General features: G+C 39.8%; 1 non-coding gene across 1 annotated transcript; it reads left to right on the forward strand.

Moving 5' to 3' along the window:
• Positions 1-7193: 7193 nt before the first annotated feature.
• On the forward strand, positions 7194-7301 carry LOC127742332 (small nucleolar RNA R71). Its single transcript, XR_008003521.1, has one exon. It is a non-coding gene; the product is annotated as a small nucleolar RNA R71 (small nucleolar RNA).
• Positions 7302-7703: the final 402 nt, after the last annotated feature.

Genomic DNA, 7703 nt, shown 5'->3' on the forward strand with positions numbered 1-7703 from the left:
CAGAAACAAGCAACAGTCAGGCGTTAAATGCCAGGATTGCACACTAAGGACGTTTACACGCCTAATTAGAACAGGGATGACACATCCTTGACCCCTCAAAATCTGTGGACCCCACAAGATCTCCACCTACCCCACTTCCCTCTCTATCTCCCTCCACCTCCTCCATTTTCTTCTTCTTCCCCTTCTTTCTTTCTTCTTTTGCTCGAGGACGAGCAAACCTTTTAAGTTTGTTGTGATAAAAGCATTTCTTTTTGTTTTTCCATAACCCTTTATGGCACCTAAGGCCGGAGAAACCTCTAGAAAGAGGAAAGGGAAGACAAAAGCTTCCACCTCCGAGTCATGGGAGATAGAGAGATTCATCTCAAGGGTCCATAGCTCAGTAGTAGAGCATTTGACTGCACAACAAGAGAGCCCACTCATGGACCTCAACAAGAGCATGAGGAATTCCCTCGTCAAGAAATCCTTGAGATACCTCAAGGGATGCAATTTCCTCCACACAACTATTGGGAGCAACTCAACACCTCTTTGGAAGGCTTGAGTTACAACCTAGAACAACTAAGGGTGGAGCACCAAGAGCACTCCATCATTCTCCATGAGATTAGAGAAGATCAAAGAGCTATGAGGGAGGAGCAACAAAGGCAAGAAAAAGACATAGAGGAGCTTAGGCGTTCCATTGGTTCTTCAAGAGGAAGACGCCACCCTCACTAAGGTAGACTCATTCCTTAATCTCCTTGTCTATTTATTTTCCTATTTTCAGTTTTTATGCTTATTGTGTCGTCTATGTTTGTGTCTTCATTACATGATCATTAGTGTCTAGTGTCTATGTCTTAAAGCTATGAATAATTCCATGAACCCTTCACCTCTTTTAAATGAAAAATGTGCTTAAATACAAAAGAACAAGAAGTACTTGGATTTCAAATTTTATCTTGAAATTAGTTTAATTATTTTGATGTGGTGGCAATACTTTTGTTTTCTGAATGAATGCTTGAACAGTGCATATTTTTATCTTGTTATTTATGAATGTTAAAATTGTTGGCTCTTGAAAGAATGATAAACAAAGAGAAATGTTATTGATAATCTGAAAAATCATGAAATTGATTAAATCATAAAATTGATTCTTGAAGCAAGAAAAAGCAGTGAAAAAAAGAAAAAAATGGCAAAAAAAAAGAGAAAGAAAAAAAAGAAAAAAAAGCAAGCAGAAAAAGGCAATAGCTCTTTAAACCAAAAGGCAAGGGTAAAAAGGATCCAAGGAATAAAATCCTGGCCTAAGCGGCTAAATCAAGTTGTTTAACCATGTGCTTGTGGCGTGAAGGTGTCAAGTGAAAAGCTTGAGACTGAGCGGTTAAAGTCGTGATCCAAAGCAAAAAGAGTGTGCTTAAGAACTCTGAACACCTCTAATTGGGGACTTTAGCAAAGCTAAGTCACAATCTGAAAAGGTTCACCCAGTTATGTGTTTGTGGCATTTATGTATTCGGTGGTAATACTGGAAAACAAAGTGCTTAGGGTCACGGCCAAGACTCATAAAGTAGTTATGTTCAAGAATCAACATACTGAACTAGGAGAATCAATAATTCTATCCAAAATTCTGAGTTCCTATAGATGCCAATCATTCTGAATTTCAAAGGATAAAGTGAGATGCCAAAACTATTCAGAATCAAAGAGCTACTAGCCCCGCTCATCTAATTGGGACTAAGTTTCATTGATATTGTGAGATTTATTGTATATTCTCTTCTTTTTATCCTATTTTGTTTCCAGTTTCTTGGGGACAAGCAACAATTTAAGTTTGGTGTTGTGATGAGCGGATAATTTATACGCTTTTTGGCATTGTTTTTATATAGTTTTTAGTATGATTTTGATACTTTTTAGTACATTTTTATTAGTTTTTAAGCAAAATTCATATTTCTGGACTTTACTATGAGTTTGTGTATTTTTTTGTGATTTCAGGTATTTTCTGGCTGAAATTGAGGGACCTGAGCAAAAATCTTATTCAGAGGCTGAAAAAGAACTACAGATGCTGTTGGATTCTGGCCTCCCTACACTCGAAATGGAATTTTTGGAGCTACATAAATCCAAATGGCGCGCTCTCAACTGCTTTGAAAAGTAGACATCCAGGGCTTTCCAGCAATATATAATAGTTCATACTTTGACCGAGTTTATATGATGCAAACTGGCGTTTAACGCCAGCTTTCTACCCTATTCTGGCGTTAAATGCCAGAAACAAGTTGCAAAGCGAGTTAAATGCCAGAAACAAGTTGCAAACTGGCGTTTATCTCCAAGGAAGACCTTTACACGTGAAAGCTTCAATGCTCAGCCCAAGCACACACCAAGTGGGCCCAGAAGTGGATTTATGCATCATTTACTCATTTCTGTAACCCTAGTAACTACTTTAGTATAAATAGAACATTTTACTATTGTACTAGAGGTCTTTTTCCCTATTTTCGAATTCATATGTCATTTGGGGAGGCTGGCCATTCGGCCATGCCTAGACCTTGTTCTTATGTATTTTCAACGGTGGAGTTTCTACACACCATAGATTAAGATGTGGAGCTCTGTTGTTCCTCCATTATTAATGCAAAGTACTACTGTTTTCTATTCAATTCATGCTTATTCTTATTCTAAGATATTCATTCACACACAAGAACATGATGAATGTGATGATTATGTGACACTCATCACCATTCTCACTTATGAACGCATGATTGACAACCACTTCCGTGCTACATGAAAACAAGCTTGAATGTATATCTCTTGGGTTTCTAATCAACGATTCACATCGACTCCCCTCTGACAATGGGGCATCTGAATCCGAGATCAGAGTCTTCGTGGTATAAGCTAGAATCCATTGGCAGTATTCTTGAGATCTGGAAAGTCTAAACCTTGTTTGTGGTATTCCGAGTAAGATCTGGGATGGGATGACTGTGACGAGCTTCAAACTCGCGACTGTAGGGCGTGGTGACAGACGCAAAAGGATAGTAAATCCTATTCCTACACGATCAAGAACCAACAGCTGATTAGCCATACGATATCTGTGCATGGTATTTTTCATCCGAGAGGAGTAATCCGACAGTTGATTAGCCGTACAGACACCGTAGAGGACCATTTTCACTGAGAGGACGGGAAGTAGCCATTGACAATAGTGACACCCAACATACAACTTGCCATAGAAAGGAGTATGAAGGATTGGATGAAGGCAATAGGAAAGCAGAGATTCAAAAGGGATAAATCATCTCTATACACTTATCTGAAATTCCCACAAATGAATTATATAAGTATCTCTATCTTTATTTAATGTTTTAATTTATCTTTTAAATTATTAAAACTCCATAACCATTTGAATCCGCCTGACTGAGATTTACTAGGTGACCATAGCTTGCTTCGAGCCGACAATCTCCGTGGGATCGACCCTTACTCACGTAAGGTTTATTACTTGGATGACCAGTGCACTTGCTGGTTAGTTGTGCGAAGTTGTGAAAAAGAGTTGAGATTACAATTGTGTGTACCAAGTTGTTGGTACCATTGTGTATCACAATTTTGTGCACCAGAACCCTTTGTGACATTCAAAGCGTTCATGCATGTATTTGATCACTTAGTCCAATTCTTAGTTATATTGCATCCATTCAAGGTCAAGTCTCAATTCACAAAAAAAAAAAGAAAAAAAAGAGACCACTCACATTGATTTGCTTGGGAAAAGCAAAGCCTAAGTTGGTGTTGTGATGACTTACACCATCTACCTTTTTTGCATAAAAAGGACCATAAAAGACGCATAATCTCATTTGATCTTTGCAATTCATGCCTTAATTGATGAATATCATAGTACATTGCTTTGAAATGAGTTTGTGCTGAATTTCAGGTGGAAAAGACATCAAAAAAATGGGAAAGAAAACAACAAAACAAGTGGGGCGTGTGAAGCAGGCGTGCCACTTGGAACAAACGCCACAAAAATGTATTGGCATGGCATGCCAGAAGCTGGGCGTGGCACGCTGGTACAACATTCCAGAGAGCAAAAATGAAGACCATCATAGGGGCGTGGCACGCCAAAAGCAGGGTATGGCACGCCAATTCATTACTAGGTGATCCTTGAGTTTTAAACACAAGATAGTCCTCATTCAGTTGAAGGACCAACTCTCCTCTGTCCACATCAATCACAGCTTTTGCTGTGGCTATGAAGGGTCTTCCAAGGATGATGAATTCATCCTCATCCTTCCCAGTGCCTAGGATTATGAAATCAGCAGGGATGTAAAGGCCTTTGACCTTTACTAGCACGTCCTCTACCTATCCAAAAGCCTTTTTCATGGATTTATCTGCCATCTCTAATGAGAATGTGGTAGCCTGTACCTCAAAGATTTCTAGTTTCTCAATTATAGAGAGTGGCATTAAGTTTATGCCTGACCCCAGGTCACACAGAGCCTTCTCAAAGGTCATGGAGCCTGGTACACGAAATTGTGATCATCAACAATGGCGCCAAAAACTTGGTAACGCTCTCAAACGTGAATCACACTTAGTCACAACTTCGCACAACTAACCAGCAAGTGCACTGGGTCATCCAAGTAATACCTTACGTGAGTAAGGGTCGATCCCACAGAGATTGTTGGTATGAAGCAAGCTATGGTCACCTTAAAAATCTCAGTCAGGCGGATAATAGATGGTTATGGATTTTTGAATAGTAATAAATAATAAACATGAAATAAAGATAGAGTTACTCATGTAATTCAATGGTGGGAATTTCAGATAAGTGCAAGGAGATGCTGTGTCCTTTCTGAATCTCTGCTTTCCTACTACCTTCCTTGAATCCTTCTTACTCCTTTCCATCGCAAGCTGTATTTAGGGCATCACTGTTGTCAATGGCTACATCCCATCCTCTTAGTGAAAATGGTCCAAATGCTCTGTCACAGCACGGCTAATCATCTGTCGGTTCTCGATCATGTCGGAATAGAATCCCTTGATTCTTTTGCATTTGTCATCACACCCAACAATCGCGAGTTTAAAGCTCGTCACAGTCATTCAATCCCGGAATCCTACTCGGAATATCACAGACAAGGTTAGACTTTCCGGATTCCCATGAATGCCGCCATCAATTCTATCTTATACCACGAAGATTCTGATTAAGGAATCCAAGAGATATGCGCCCGGTCTAAGGTAGAACGGAAGTGGTTATCAGTCACGCGTTCATAGGTGAGAATGATGATGAGTGTCACGGATCATCACATTCATCATGTTGAAGTGCAACTTGAGGTAATTGCATTAAAACTTGAGGTACAGCAGAGCTCCACACCCTTAATCTATGGTGTGTAGAAACTCCACCGTTGAAAATACATATGCGATGAAGGTCCAGGCATGGCCGAATGGCCAGCACCCAAAATATGATCAATAGTCTCCTAAGATGAATAAGAAAATAAAACTGAGACCAAAGATGTCTAACACACTAGTAAAAAGTTCTATTTATACTAAACTAGCTACTAGGGTTTACAAAAGTAAGTAATTGATGCATAAATCCACTTCCGGGGCCCACTTGGTGTGTGTTTGGGCTGAACATGATCTTTACACGAGCTGAGGTTTCTTTTGGAGTTAAACGCCAAGTTGTAACGTGTTTCTGGCGTTCAACTCTGGTTCGTGACGTGTTTCTGGTGTTTGACTCCAGAATGCAGCATGGAACTGGCGTTGAGCGCCGGTTTACATCATCAAATCTCGAACAAAGTATAAACTATTATATATTTCTGGAAAGCTCTGGATGTCGACTTTCCAATGCCATTGAGAGAGTGCCATTTGGAGTTCGATAGCTCCAGAAAATCCATTTTGAGTACAGGGAGGTCAGATTCCAACAGCATCAGTAGTCCTTTGTCAGCCTCTTATCAGAGTTTTGCTCAAGTCCCTCAATTTCAGCCAGAAAATACCTGAAATCACAGAAAAACACACAAACTCGTAGTAAAGTCCAGAAATGTGAATTTAGCATTAAAACCAATGAAAACATTCCTAAAAGTAACTAGATCATACTAAAAACTACCTAAAAATAATGCCAAAAAGCGTATAAATTATCCGCTCATCAGTGCCTATGGTACATGGAATTAGGAATTTACCAGGATCCTGTTTCTTTTGAGGTAAAGTGTGCTAAACCCAGGTATTCAATTCATTAATGAGCAATGGAGGCTCATCTTCCCAAGTCTCATTACCAAATAGCTTGGCATTCAGCTTCATGATTGCTCCTAAATACTGGGCAACTTGCCCTTCAACAATGTCTTCATCTTCTTCAGAAGATGAATAGTCACCAGAGCTCATGAATGGTAAAAGGAGGTTCAATAGAATCTCTATGGTCTCTAGATGAGCCTCAGATTCCTTTGGTTCCTCAAAGGGGAACTCCTTATTGGTCAGTGAACGTTCCAGGAGGTCTTCCTCACTAGGAATCACTGCCTTTCCACTCTCTCCAGCTTCAGCCATGTTTCTCATAGTTATGGCCTTGCACTTTCTTTGGGATTCTTTTCTGTATTGCTTGGGAGAGTACTAGGAGGAGCTTCAGTGACTTTTTTACTCAGCTGGCCCACTTGTGCCTCCAAATTTCTAATGGAGGACCTTGTTTCATTCATAAAACTTAAAGTGGCCTTAGATAGATCAGAGACTATGTTTGCTAAGCTAGAGGGGCTCTGCACAAAATTCTCTGTCTGCTGCTGAGAGGATGATGGAAAAGGCTTGCTATTGCTAAACCTATTTCTTCCACCATTATTAAAGCCTTGTTGAGGCTTTTGTTGATCCTTCTATGAGAAATTTGGATGATTTCTCCATGAGGGATTATAGGTGTTTCCATAGGCTTCACCTATGTAATTCACCTATGCCATTGCAGGGTTCTCAGGATCATAAGCTTCTTCTTTAGAAGATGATTCTTTAGTACTATTGGATGCATTTTGCAAACCATTCAGACTCTGAAAAATCATGTTGACTTGCTGGGTCAACATTTTGTTCTGAGCCAATATGGCATTCAGAGCATCAATTTCAAGAACTCTCTTCCTCTGAGGCATCCTATTACTCACAGCTTTCCTTTCAGAGGTGTACATGAACTGGTTATTTGCAACCATGTCAATGAATTCCTGAGCTTCTGCAGGCATTTTTTTCAGGTGAATAGATCCACCTACAGAATAGTCCAATGACATCTTAGACAATTCAGATAGACCATCATAGAATATATCCAGGATGGTCCATTCTGAAAGCATGTCAGAAGGACACTTTTTGGTCAGTTGCTTGCATCTCTCCCAAGCTTTATAGAGGGATTCACCTTCTTTCTGTCTAAAGGTTTGAACATCCACTCTAAGCTTGCTCAGTTTTTGAGGAGGAAAGAACTTGGCTAAGAAAGCCGTGACCAGCTTATCCCAAGAGTTCAGGATATTTTTAGGTTGAGAGTCCAACCATATTCTAGCTCTATCTCTTACAGCAAAAGAGAAAAGCATAAACCTGTAGACCTTGGGATCAACTCCATTGGTCTTAACAGTATCACCGATCTGCAAGAATTTAGTTAAGAACTAAAAAGGATCTTCTGATGGAAGTCCATAAAACTTGCAATTCTGTTGCATCAAAGAAACTAATTGAGGCTTTAGCTCAAAATTGTTTGCTCCAATAGCAGGGATTGAGATGCTTCTTCCATGAAAGTTGGAATTTGGTGCAGTAAAGTCACCAAGCATCTTCCTTGCATTGTTGTTGGGTTCGGCCATGTCTCCTTC

This window comes from Arachis duranensis, chromosome 9, assembly GCF_000817695.3.
Source record: "Arachis duranensis cultivar V14167 chromosome 9, aradu.V14167.gnm2.J7QH, whole genome shotgun sequence".
Taxonomy (NCBI): Eukaryota; Viridiplantae; Streptophyta; class Magnoliopsida; order Fabales; family Fabaceae; genus Arachis; species Arachis duranensis.